Here is a 14966-nt window from a genome sequence, read left to right on the forward strand (position 1 = left end):
CAATCCAATGGCCATTTTTTCTCCAGTTCATTTAAAATCTTACTGTTCAGGTGTATTTGGACTGATTTGGATATGGATATATACTTATCAGATGTTGCAGCCTATTGAGCAGATAATAGGACAAACAGTGTGTGTGTGTTTGTGCATGTGGTTTGTGTTGTGAGAGTGTGTATAGACATACCGCCACCATCTGGGTCTCATTATTTGCTGAGCCACCTTTCAAATCAGAGAGTGACTCCCCATTTGGCTAGCTGACTGAAAGACACTTTATCACATATAGAAACCTAATCTACAGCCAGACGCTTAGTGGATTAAATGGATAGATGGGCACTTTATCATGTTATGTAATGTCACACACACACACACACACACACACACACAGACACACACACACACACACACAGACACACACTATTCTAATGGTTTTAAATGTCAAACTGAACTGTAGACAAACAGATATACTACTACAATTACACATAGTTCTGTATGTTACCAAATTAAGCTTTCTTTGCCTAAACACTATCACCAATCTAACTTTAGTTAAATAAATAAATAAATAAATATATATATATATATTTATATCGCTAAATAGATTAATTACACTTCTGTCTGGACGATCTAAGTGGATAGTAAATAAATGCTCATGTCAGCATTTTTTTTTTTTAATGACTACCCCCTCAGACCAAACACCAAACTTGGGGGGACAGAGCCTTCTCCACTGCCGCCCCCACCCTCTGGAATTCACTCCTCAAACTCATCGGAGACTGTACAGACCCCCATTTTATGTCTTTTTTTAACCTTCTACGTTGTTTGTTCTTTTCATTTTATGTCTTTTTTTAACCTTCTACGTTGTTTGTTCTTTTCATTTTATGTCTTTTTCACTTTGTTCTATATTTTTTGTGTTCTCTGTAAAGCGTCTTTGAGCACTTGTAAAAGCGCGTTACAAATAAAATGTTTTATTATTATTATTATTAACTATGTTATTATGGGATTAGGGAATCACGGATTCCAATTGTTTTTTATTGTTGATAAATCCACTTGTGCGATTTTCTGAAATAATTGTGACAAAAACAACTGAAAATGACTATATATGCATCAAATTTTGTACCACCATTTGCTAAAAATCTATTTCAGGCTTTTTCCTTTTCTTTTCTGTTCTTTTCTTTTCTTTTCTTTTCTTTTCTTTTCTTTTCTTTTCTTTTCTTTTCTTTCTGGTCTGCTGTTCACATGAGAAAATGAAAATATACGCTTCTACAGCCATGAAAGATATCACAGCTGCAAAGACAAGATCAGACGTGTGCCACGTAACAACTGAAAGCATTTTTTTTTTGCAGATGGTGTTTATGCTCTCTTTGTAAAATGTGCTAATCTTTAGGATGACTGAGACAGTGAGTCATTTTTTACTGGAAAATACACACACACACACACACACACACACACACACACACACACACAGACACACACAGAGACACACACACACAGACACACACGTACACTGTCCTATCAAAAGCATTCAAGCATACTGACTCTCAGACTATGTGTCTCTATCTTTGTTTTATTTTCTTACACACACACACACACACACACACACACACACACACACACACACACGCACACGCACACGCACACGGACACAATGTCAGTAAGTAGCCGTTGCTGTAACACTTGTGGTCATTCTCTGATTCTGATTCACTTTGAGAACAATGGGTTTTACACACACACAAACACACACACACATACATTCAAACACACACACACACACAAACAAACAAACAAACAAACAAACACATACACATACATACATTCGAACACACTTATGTGTATGAGAATAGTTCACTAATTTGTTAGCAGTGTTTATATATTTATAACCTCTCAAAAGTATATATATATATATATATATATATATATATATTATAAAAATCAGTGTTCAAGTTTTTGTTTGTCTAACCCTAACCCTTCTTTTTTTCTCAAGTTAAAAAACTAGCTAAACGCTAATATGCTACAGAATTTGGAGCTAATCCAATGACAAGCCCCTATACGATATAAATTAGATTACTCTGTGAATGATATGCGGTCAATGTGAACACAGGAAAAGCTTTTCAATGCATTTCAATACATGACATGGCAAAACAACACTAGATTAAATGTTGATATTGGACGATTTTACTAAACTCCAAATGAGTCAATTCATTTTAAACACATAATGAAATGACTTTGCACATGGCAGCCACAGTAAAATTAAACAATTATTAATAATAGGCAACAAAAATGTTGAATGATGAAAAACAAATGAATGAAGTCCCCATAATGAATTACATACAGTATCCATGATGAGCCTCACTACTGTACATGAATGACTACGAATGAAATCCTGTGCTGGCGTTGAACATAACTGACGTGCTGCAGGAACATTGAGAACATAATTTTAAGATGACAACACAGACGCTATTCCTGCAACACACTGCTGCTGAAGTTGGCAGCACAATCAAATAATAAATTATAGATCTGAACATGTTTTGAATTCTTTTTCACCAACTATTCCGATCAGCTCAACTCTTATGCTTGTACTTTATTTGTATTTGCACCTTACTGTAGATTTAGATTTAGATTTAATAATAATGAAAACTACATGATCAGACTTACTGAGACTTCTTCTATCTCTGCTGAAGTGACAGTGACATGTGAAGGTAAAAACTAAAGTACCAGTTTGCCAAGAAAAACTCAAAGACTCAAGAGAGCAAAGTTTACATCATTGTTTTCCTATGCCCCTTCTCACACATCTCACACCATATATAGACATCTTTTTGCCTGAGTGGTGCAGCTATTCACTCAAAACACTTTGGTGTGTGTGTTTGTGTGTCAGAGACCAACAGAAAGAAACAAAAAAGACATCACATGGGGCACAGATTTCTCAAACTAGGCTTCTTATCTTCTAAAAAAAAGAAAAACCCCATATTCCAGTTAAAGAGTGAAGAAAAGTCCTATGTATGTGTTTATAGATACTATTTATTTGAATATTTAGGCAAGGCAGGGCAGTTTTATTTATATAGCATATGTAGTTTGTTCCAGCACACATTATTGAACAACAGTTTATGTAGCAGTTTATTATTTTAATTTCCTTTTTCCGTTTTTGGCTTCAAAGCACAGAAAAGTGATATTTTCCAAAAATGTGGCAGACAGACCAGGAGAAGGTATTTTAATTCTGCTGAAGGACTTTTGGGGTATTATCTTGTTTATCTCACAGATTACTGGTCATGTCACACTGTTCTTAATAAAAGAAATGTTTTATCCTTTATTATCTGTGTTTATCAGTCGTTGATCCCGTCATCTTTCCTGGTCTGAACCCAAATGCAAGCTTAACCTTCCTGTTGTCCTCGAGTCAAGGAAGGAAGGGAGGGAGAAGGAAGGAAGGGAGGGAGAAGGAAGGAAGGAAGGTAGGAAGAAAGGAAGAAAGGAAAGAAAGAAGGAAGACAGAAGGAAAGGTCAGGGGGAGAAGGAAAGAAAGGAGGGAGGAAAGGAGGAAGGAAGGAAGGAAGACAGAAGGAAATAATGGAGGAAGGAAGGGAGGAAGAAGGAAGGAAGGGAGGAAAGGAAAGAAGGGAGGGATGGAGTGAGAAAGGAAAAGAGGAAGGAAGGAAGGAAGGAAGAGAGAGGAACAGTCAAAACAGACGGGGTCAATTTGACCCGGGAGGACGACACAAAGGTTAAAGGCAATTTCAACCTGGATCCTCTTTTCCCGTCTTTTTGTGTCTAACTGACAAACAAGAACACACTTTTTTTTTTTTTGGAATTGGGCCAATATTGCACGAGAGCACTTCATCTGGCAGCCGTGAAAAAAGGGCTGCATTGTAATCCTTTGGGGCAATTGGGGCGCCTGTCAAAGTGCATCCAATGAAAAAGAGCTTGTTTTTTTACCACTGACGGGCAAAGATTGTTATTATAAGTGTCTGACAACCAAAGTAAACACAGGAACGCAGGGACGCAGGGTGAAACTCAGTATTGGACCAATTCCAAAAATGTTTGTCCCCATCAGTCACTTGGACACAAAAAGATGGGAAAAGAAGATCCAGGTTGAATTTTTACATGCAGAGCCAGAGAGGCAAATGACCTGGATTGATACAGAATATGATACCGCTTGATATTTGGTGTTTCTATGTAGCCACTATATGTGAGATCTGTGCCTTTGCAACCTTGAATGCAGGAAATCACATTGTTTTACTTTAATGACAAGATATATCGAGTTTTCCACTGATGACTTGCCATATTTGTGCAATGTGGACACTGTGATCCTCCGTTCAGGGTCAACAGCAGTGGCGTGCACAGACTTTTTGAAGGGCAGGGGCGAAAAGAAAAAAAAGGGCACATACAGCACGTTCTCACCACTGAAGAGGGCAGTTTAGTGCATGTTTTTGCCAACCAGGAGGGCACCTTAGCACACGTTTTGGCTCCCAAGACGACACTTTAGTGCGTGTTTTTCAACAATTGGGCCACGAGGGGGGGGGGGGTGACCACCCCCCCTGCCCCCCCTTGTGCACACCACTGGTCAACAGTGACGAGATATGACAAGAGAAATGATTCCTGGTCTTTTCTTTTTCTCTCTGATGCTGGTCATGTTAACCACTGAACTACTTTTCCCTTTAATTTCTTACTGGTGTCACCTCTTCAAGTAAGCAATAGATACTACTAAATATTCACTAAGCAAAAGGTTTGGAAGCATTGTGATGACAGATTATTTAAAATATATATATAAAAAAGGGAATCACATGATGAATAATATGTTATATAAGATGTTGGGATATTCCTCGTATGTGTCTGTGGCACTGTCATGTCTTCCTGTGTTTGCCTGCATCCATTCATCTGTGTGTGTTGGAGGATCCCTCATCTCCCGAAAGACGGCCGTGCCTGGCAGGACTACAGATGGAGTGTCTGGGATAGCCTGAAGTGATTACATCCAAAACACACACACACACACACACACACACACACACACAGAGAGAGAGCCACACACACACACAAGGGTACACAAATCCATGTTTGATCTATTAAATGCACCCTAAACAGTTTATTGTCATTAGTCTTTCCCATTCTGACAAAGAAATAGACTAAAAGAAGAAAATGAGAGATGGAGGAGTGTCTATGTGAGGCTGTAGATTCATTTTGATATTGAAAAGAATGAAAGAAAGGAGGAAAGGAAGAAAGGAAGGAAGGAAGAGGGAGGGAGGAGTGTCTGAGGCAGTAGATTCCTTTTGACATTGATAAGAAAGAAAGAAAGAAAAAAGAAAGAAAGAGGAGTGTCTGAAGCAGTAGATTCATTTTGACATTGATAAGAAAGAAGGAAAGGAAGGAAGGAAGGAAGGAAGGAAGGAAGGAAGGAAGCGATAGAGGAGTGTCTGAGGCAGTAGATTCCTTTTGACACTGAAAAGAAGCAAAGAAAGAAAGAAAGAAAGAGAGAGAGAGAGCGAGAGAGAGAGAGAGAGAGATGGAGTAGTGTCTGAGGCAGTAGATTCCTTTTGACACTGAAAAGAAAGAAAGAAAGAAAGAAAGAAAGAGAGGAGTGTCTGAGGCAGTAGATTCATTTTGACATTGATAAGAAGCAAAGAAAGAAAGAAAGAAAGGTTTCATCTCTACCACAGCGGCTGTCTGAAGAGCTCAGTTCAGTCCATCCTCTAGATGAATATCTACAGTAATGTTATTTTTAAAGAGAGGAAAGAGTCCATTAAGATAAAATGAAAGTTTCATGTTCCATCATGTGACGATCTCATCTCTCATCTCTCATCTTTCCAGCTGCAGAAACCTTAAAGTACATTCAGTGTCATTTTATTTCATATTAGTTTGAATGTCACTGACCTGAAATCACTCAGCAGATGAAGAGCATGAGAATTATTGGTAAAAGGCTAAAGGAAGGTGTGCTTTCAGGCATGTTCAAAAGTTTTTGCTGTTAACCTTCATGTCGTCCTCCCAGGTCAAATTGACCCCGTCTGTTTTGACTGTTCCTTCTTTCCTTCCTTCCTCCCTCCCTCCTTTCTCCCTTCCTTCCTCCCTATGTCCTTCCTTCCTTTCTTCCTTCCTTCTGTCCATCCTTCCTCCCTCCCTTCCTTCTTTCCTCCCTCCCTCCTACCTACCTTCCTACCTTCCTTCCGACCTTCCTTCTTTCATTCCTTCCTTCCTTCCTTTTCTCCTTCCTTCCTTCCTTCCGTCTTCCTTCTTCCTCCCTCCCTTCCTTCTTTCCTTCCTCCCTTCCTACCTTCCTTCTTTCCTCCCTCCCTCCCTCCTACCTTCCTACCTTCCTTCCTTCCTTCCTTCCTTCCTTCCTTCCTTCCTTCCTTCCTTCCTTCCTTCCTTCCTTCCTTCCTTCCTTCTTCCTCCCTCCCTTCCTTCCTTCCTTCCTTCCTTCCTTCCTTCCAGGACAACAGGAGGGCTGAATTTAGCAAATGAGACTAAAATGACTCACTGGAAGAAAAAAAAGTCTTCACCTTCAAACTCTGATGTTGTACCTGCTGCTTCCTCATGATAAACACAAAGTATAAATATATTCTCTATAACAAAATCTGTTTTGGAGCTGTACATTTGTAATGTTGGATTAAGATGTAATACTGGTGTAAGGAGTATTTCATTATCATTATCATTCCTCTCTGAGCCTCTGAATAACAAACCCTGAGATCATTATTCAGTCAGAAGAAGCTGAATCGAGATGAAGCCACGTTATAATTAATTCACATTAAGATCGGGTCAGGATGAAGTCCTGTCATCTCACATCCACTGATAGATATGAGGAGCAACTCTTAATGAATCATTTAATTCATAGTAAAAAGAATGAGACCAATTATATCAATGTATCCCTAATAGTGTTACAATTATTGTCATTAAGTATTCACCATTCTGAATCTTTACTTCTTCAAATTCATCTTTTTTTTGTTACAATGTTTAACAAGTAGATTAAATAAGACTCTAATACCTGCTCATAAACATAGTGAATAAAATGAGCACCAATGAAGTGTCTGAAAGTAAGAAAAGTCAGTGGCTGTACCATTGCACACAGTTAAATGATAATTAACTTTTATATTTCTCATTAAAGGTATTATAGCATTAACACAATTTCACCCAGAAATGAAAGGTGGCAATCACCCTTAAGCAAACCTGAGGGGACACACAACCATCTCACATTCTTATCATTTTAATTTATAATTTATATTACAGAGGATACAGTTTACTGTTTGAGTCATAGTCAGTAGAAAGATCCAACTTTACAAAATTCCCTTTGAGGGCAAATAAATTAGATTCATGACAAAATGTATATTTGTACAAAGAAGGATATTCCCTAAAATAAAACTAAGATATAGACAAAAACAACATATTGTGTATGTCTAAAAATCAAACTTAAAGCTAAACCTTAACACGTTTAACTAATAAATCAAAGTGAATGATCGACTGCACAGTAGTTGTGATGAGGCGTACAGTTTAGTAAACTGCTGGTATCCATGTATGCAAAGTGAGGTACGCTTACTGCTACAGTAGCAGCATGGTAATAAAATCATTAATCTGCATTTCATCTGCATGGTGCTGTAGAGCTTTACAGTCAATCCAAAGTTTATTTTATTTTTCTGTTGCAGCTGAACTCTGTCTGAAGTCTGCATGTGTGTGTGTGTGTGTATATTTTGGCTTTAGATGTCACAGTGTATCCACAGCTTCCCTTATCATAATAAAACATGCATCATCCAGTCCTCAACAAGTCATTACATTTTGAAACACTGACTCATTAATAGAACAATATAGTTCATTTCAAGGTTTTACAATTTTGTTTGCTCCAAAAAAAAGAAAGAAAGAAAAAAAACATTATTGCACATATTGCATTCCAGCTTGTGTTTCAGTCAGTCCCTCGCTGTCCTAACGAGAATGACTAAATGACTCAACTCCAGTTATTCTCTTTAATGTGATCAAAGTAGCTCAGCAGATATCTAACTCAGTGCTAAACCTAGATTCTGGCCATATGGAAAGGGTCTGGGGGTCTTTAAAGCATTCATTATCATGTTTTACAAGTTTTGCATTCCAGTTTGTGTTTCAGTTTGTCCCTCGCTGTCCTAACTAGAATGACTAATTCATCTGTCCAAACCTTTGTTTTATTTATGCTACTTTGCCAGACAGTTATGTTGATAGATACATCTTGCTTCAGTGTTGAAACTCCAGTTATTCTCTTTAATGTGATCAAAGTAGCTCAGCAGATATCTAACTCAGTGCTAACCCTAACCCTGGCCATATGGAAAGGGTTGTGGGGCTTATGGGGGTCTTTAAAGTATTCACTATCATGTTATCATTAGGGTTACTTTCCCTCATGGATCTGTCTTCTCATACTGCAACGATCCTCCAGTCATGTCATCACACTGCCGGTTAGTCTTAACAGCTTTGAGTCATTCTTAAAGCCCACCTAGTCTGTATCCTGTAGAACAAACTCAAGATTTATACTTTTTAAAACTATAATCCATGTAAGTGGATAAGAACCAGTCCAGCATCCAGCGTCCCAAGGTAGTTACTCAGTCAGTTCATTTTGTGGATGATGAGTCAGTGTTGTTGATACTTCTCCAAGCTGTTGAATCCGGTGCTTCTTTGTTATAGAGAGTGATGATGATGAAGATCTGTATAGAGCAGAAAACATGCAGGAAAAAAGAGACTCAGTATATTCTTTCATACTTAGCAAATAGTGTCAAGGATGAGGAAACATGATAGATAGAGGAAGATGAGGTGAAAGATGCTGCAAGTCAGATGCCTGGTGAGCATTGTGTGTGTGTGTGTGTGTGTGTGTGTGTGTGTGTGTGTGGTCCAGATATTCCCTTCTGTTGTGGGGGACGCAGATCTGTTTACACAGTCATGTTGGTCATGATCACCTGACCCGGTTTAAAGTTAAGGTCAGAATAAGTCTCCAGGAAATGAATATAAGTTAATGCAATGTCCTCTGAAGTGATGGAAACACGATAATGTGTGTGTGTGTGTGTGTGTGTATATATATGTGTCTGTGTGTGTGTATATATGTGTGTGTGTGTGTGTGTGCGCAGAGGGGTTTCACAATGTGGACTTCACGGTCTGGTGCCTCACATGCATGAAAGGATGAACGTGGGAGACAACAGAGGAAGAGATGAAAGGAAAAGAGCAGAAGGCAAAACATGACACAAAAGATTGAGAGACTGCTGCATATATTGGATTACGCAAGACAAACTGAACCTTTAAAATAATAATAATTTGATTAAATTCATCCTACACATGATAAAAAAGACTAGGTGTAAAAAACTTGACTTGTGATGAGCCAACAAACTGATAAGCTGTGAGACAAGCGTAGAGTTGATGTGTTCAGGGTCAGACTGCAAAAGGAGTGGGAATAAACTCATTGCTCAGATCCTCTGTCAGGTTCATTTGTCTTGTTATACTGCCATCTTGGGTTCAAATCCAGAGTGGAAGACTTTTTTTATTCACTTGGTATAGCCTTAACTTTAAAGTGCTGCGTGCAGAGAGCCTAAGCATGCAATCATGGTTTAACTTTTTTAACTCTAAAAGATTCATCATGCAGCACATTTAAACACATACTGATGTATAGTACATTGTTCATTTATGTATGCACTATAAACTCTATATATATATATATATATATATGTGGAAAATATGGAAGGTCTTCTGTAATTTCCTTGAGAAAAATGATATGGAAGTAGACGGCTGGAATGAAGAGTTGATCTGAGGATTTATTTACTTATTTTTTAATTTATTATTATTTATCTATTTGTATTGTTATTATTTTTATTATTAATATTGTTTTATTTATTTATTTTTGAGTGTGTTTGTTTTTATTCTTATTTATGTGGATTTTTTGTTTTTTTTTACTTTTACTATCTTTTTTGTTGTTATTTTATTTATTTATTTTCTCTTACCTATATTTCTCCTTGAGTTACTTTCAGAGTGCCTCAGATAAAAAAACAAAAGTAAAAAAGAAATTTCCTGCAGTAACGGATGATCTCTTAGATTAACTAAAATTAGGATTTAAAGCAGAGAAGCCATTGGTGACTTAATACTTGCTGCTGCTTGCTGGCTCATCACTCACTAGGAGTGATATTTCAGAGAGAAGAAGAAAAAAAGGCAATAAAAGAAAAGTGAACAAGAGTAATGCTATTATAAGATGATATTCTTCCAGAAAATGCTATACAGTAAAATAAAAAATCCAAAGAAGTATGTTGTGTTTGTGCTGAAATGAGACCCTATTCAAGACCTGCTTATGGGGGAAATATGTCATTATCACAAACAACTTAGTTTAGAAAAATGGTTTTAGACCAGAGGTGTCAAACTCATTTTCATTCAAGGGCCACATACAGTCCAATTTGCTCTCATGTGGGCCGGTCCATTAAAAAGAAGGAAGGAAGGAAGGAAAAAAGAAAAAAGAAAGACTGGGAGGACGGAAGGAAGGAAGGAAGGAAGGAAGGAAGGAAGGAAGGAAAATAAGACAGGAAGAAAGGAAGGAAGGAAGGATGGAAGGAAGGAAGGAAGGAAGGGCGGAAGGATGGAAGGAATGAAGGAAGGAAGGAAGAAAGGAAGGATGGAAGGAACGAAGGAAGGAAGGAAGGAAAAAAGAAAGACAGGGAGGAAGAAAGGAAGAAAGGAAGGAAGGGAGGGAAAAAAAGACATCAAGGAAAGTGGGCCGGTTCGGACCCCTCGGCGGGCCGGTTCTGGCCCACGGGCTGCATGTTTGACACACCTGTTTTAGATCAACTCACAGTACTTCTCACCTTCTTCCTGGTTGGTTGTGTTGCTGGTCGTCTTGAGTCGGAGAGCAGGACTGTTCAGAGACGTTATTCTTTACTCCGTGTGAGTTTCCAGGTCTTCTCAGTAGTAACAAGAGATTTAAAGAAACCCCTTAAAAGCCTGATTGGCAGGTGCTATATATCATCTTTTCCATAGTAATACGTCCGTTGGATATCTAATTGGCTGATAGGTCCGGTCTGTACTTCCACAGAAACTGGCTGCTGATTGGACAGTGAGGGAGTCGAATGAGACACAAACTGCAGATGGTGGTGAGCAGTGACACCTGAGCCTGTACCGACCAAACTAAGACCACAAACAAACCCCTCCTGGAGCAGAGTTATTGTGAGTATACACAATATGTTGTTTGTTGAGGAGGACTAAATGGGCCTCGAGTAGAGTGTGTGTGTTGATTTCTGTCTGGTGGCTCAGAGGGCTGCAGTGATTGTTCTGTAATTATGATTATCGGAGTGAAATTAGCTCATTTTCTGTAAATAACTCATGTGAAATTATTTAACAGTGTGTATATAATGAATCAGGGATATCTGAAATACCTTAAAGAAGTGACAGTGTATATTTTCTATTGTCTAAATATCTGGTTTGGGAGGTCATTTCTTTCCTAATTGATGTTTTTAATCAGAATTTTTTAACCTAAGAAAGTTGGTGTGCTTGTCCTTTTTTTTATTGGGCAGAAAAAAAGAGAAAAAAATCGAGTTTTTTTTTCTTAACATAAAACTCTTAACATTATTTGACATTTATCTCTTTTCACTACGTCACACCTGCATCTTTTCCTTTTCCTTCCTCATTAATTTTTTCCTCTTTTCATGTGTCCCATCTTCTCATTTCCACTCCTCTTTTAAGCTCCTCACATCTACAGCACTTCACTAATTCATTCTGATATGAGAGGATGATGATAATTACTATTAATGCTCTCCGTTTTATCAAAGATTTCCATTCTCATGCCACCACTTTCCTCTCCTCGCTGCCTTTGACCCCTCTAAACCTGTCGTCCCTTCTCTCATTTCCTCAAAATTATTCTTATCTAATGTCTCTTTCTTTGTCAGTTGGGTTAAGTGTACCGATACCAAGAATGAGAATGAGCATTTCCTGCCTCATTATCTTTCTCGTCCCTTCCTCTTCCTTCTTTTTTCACCTCATGTGTCACTTTTTATTTCTAGTGACAAAGGTACAAATTAATCTCAGCACATTTCTTTTTCCTTTTTTTTCCTTTTTCTATCTTTGTCTTTGATGGCCAAATTTAGTTCTTTTCTGTCTGCAATATCATCTTATTGTAAAGTCAACCACACAGATCAAATCCTCTCTGACCGCTCTAATAGTCGCCAGGGAGATGCTTCCCTCTGGGATATCAAGCAAGTGAGGGAAAAAAGGGAAAAGGGATAGGAAGCTTGGGCCGGGAGAACGAAAGGCGCATTACAGCTCATTAATCTGCAGAGGACTGACAGGACAATGACGCTGCTCACACAGGCCGGAGCTCAAGAGATAGTGGGATACACATGCAGACAGTATGTAGAAGCACACACATGTGTACTTGGTGCATGATGCATCCTGACTAGAGTCGGTTAAATAATGCAGGAAAGTATCTTGATAAGTCATCTTAGACTGTGCAGCAGCATGAAGAATAACATGAGAGCTAGTGCCTGTTTTAGTTTATAGGGTATTATCAAGAGAAGCTTAATTTATAAATATAGCCTACAGTGTTAATCACAGTATTAACTCCAAATTACACACACACACACAAAAAAGTCTTGTCAGTTTCCTGAACTGGCGTTGCTATGGTTACAGTTTGGTCAGATTTAGGTAAAAACAACTTGGATAGGATTATAGTGAATTCAGACAACTTTTCAACCCCCCACTCCCCCTTCAGTGTTTAAGAGTTATTATTGTTTGTGCCATTTTCCTCAGAGTCTAACTCCATGAAGAAATGATCAACAGAACTTTGAAAAGAAGATAGAAGCATATTCACTGAAGAGGGAAATTAAACATAGTTTGAGTAACATTATTGCTACAGCAGGGGTTTGCATCAGGATGGAGGGAGGAGTAATGTAAGTAGTAGAAGAAGAGTTTGTTCACTTAGTCATGAATTTTATGGAGACATGAAAGCAGAGAAATTCTGTATGTGTATGTGTTAATAGATGTTTTCACAAAATGAAATAAACTGCACAATGGGGATAGTAATAACATATTTTCTGTCCATTTATTTTCACATGAATGAGTTGATCATGTGATTTTCATATGAAAATTAGAAGTAGGTGGCAGACTGAATTACATAGTTAAAGTGAGGCTTAAAGGAAACTATACTAAATGCTGATGTGTCATTATTCAATAGTCATTACACTGTGCAATCAACATTTACTTCATAATAATAAGTTTAAGAAATAATTTGTCTATTTCCACCCTGACCTCCTCCCTTTGCTGACTTTGTGGCTCAATGTCAGAGTCCTATTTTCTATAACCACTCAGGTAGCTTTACACCTTAACATAATTTGATGTCATTATTGGGCGTTTGTAGCTGATGCTATCGCTTTTCATGGGAGGAGAATCTCCGAGAGTTGTATTTAAACCTTGTGTATGTTTCTCATGCCACTCTTTTCACTTCTACTTATTTACTTTTTTTGTGACAACTCAGTCTCATGTAACACAAAAGGTATTGGTTTCACAATAATGGCTCTAAAATTGTGATATCCTTAAATTTTTTGGCCTATTCTTTTCTATTAACCTCCATCCATGTCATGTGACTATCAGGTTTCTATCTGTGAAAACTAAAAAATAGCTGGAATTCCTTTTACTCTCAGTGGAAATTCATTTCCAGAAAGAAATGTGGTTATTATTTCAATCTTTCAGTGAACCTTTCCCACTGAGAATAAAAGGAATAGCTGCCTAAAAACTTAACAGTCAAACCCAAAAAACTTAGGCAACTCACAGTTTTAGAGCTGTCATTGTGTAACTAATATGTTTACCCTGTGGACCAACGTAGCTATTACACGTCCTGATGTGAGACTTGGTTGCATCTCACCAGATCCAGCCCCCATTTTTGTCATATTGAATCACCATGTTCTCTTTCTTTTCTTCTCCTACACTCACTGTTTTCCTCATTTATCTCTTCTGGATCAGCTTTATAACATTTCATCTCTCAGACTGATTTAAAGGCAAGCTGAAAGCGAATGGCATCACCCTTTTTAATGATGTATAATGCCGCTAAAGTAACCCTGACAGAGAGAAAGGTCCTTGCGTGACTTTCCTTGCTTGTTAAATTTCAACAAATCACTGCTCAATCACTGCCCGGCCATTTGTTTCCTCTGAGTTTTTTTTAAAGTTGCCACGTTTTCTTCCAGTGCAAGACATGCAAGCTAGTTGAATCTGAGGTTTTAAATAACCTATCAGAGCAAATATTTGTAGACATGAAGACTACACTGTGCTGAGGCATCAACTAATGTAAATATCAATGGGAGCCATTGTTCTGGCATGGGACCATAATAACTGACTGTTCACGAAGCCCCTCTCCCAAACAATGATCGTCCAGCTGAACCATAGACATGTAGCTTTATGTCGTGATCACGCTATGCTGGATGGATGAAAAAGAGCGTTCACATCAGCTGACAATTAAAGAAGGTTGTATGATAACTGAGTTGGTCATTATGAAGGTTTAAAATACTGTACATTGACAAAATTTCATTATATCTATTACATTTTAATTTAATTGCATTGAAAAGGACTTTGGCTGGTGTGAGTAGGATATATGATATGCTATAGGATATATATATATGAGCTTCTAGAGAAATCAAATTTTTCCAGTTGTAAATACAACTTAGAGGTTGATGTGAACAAGTGTCTCTCATAATTACGTTAACTCTAAAGTGGTATAAACATGGCATTAGTCTCAGTCCTTTAGCACAATGTAAACCCTTTTACAGGGTTCCTATTTTACAGCTGACAAAATCTAGCGTTACATTTTCTTAATTTCTACTACAAAGTCAAAGACCCAATGTTTCAAGAGTTTCAAGTAGTAAATCTGCCACCATTATCATTGTAAACTGAAAATCTGAGGAGCAGGAATGGGTTGATTGACAGGCATAGCAACAGTTACTATGGAGCAAGATTTACAGGGTTCCTATTTTACAGCTGACAAAATCTAGCATTACATTTTTTTAAAAAGAAATAAGCAGTTGTTTCTG

This window comes from Scomber japonicus, chromosome 6, assembly GCF_027409825.1.
Source record: "Scomber japonicus isolate fScoJap1 chromosome 6, fScoJap1.pri, whole genome shotgun sequence".
Taxonomy (NCBI): Eukaryota; Metazoa; Chordata; class Actinopteri; order Scombriformes; family Scombridae; genus Scomber; species Scomber japonicus.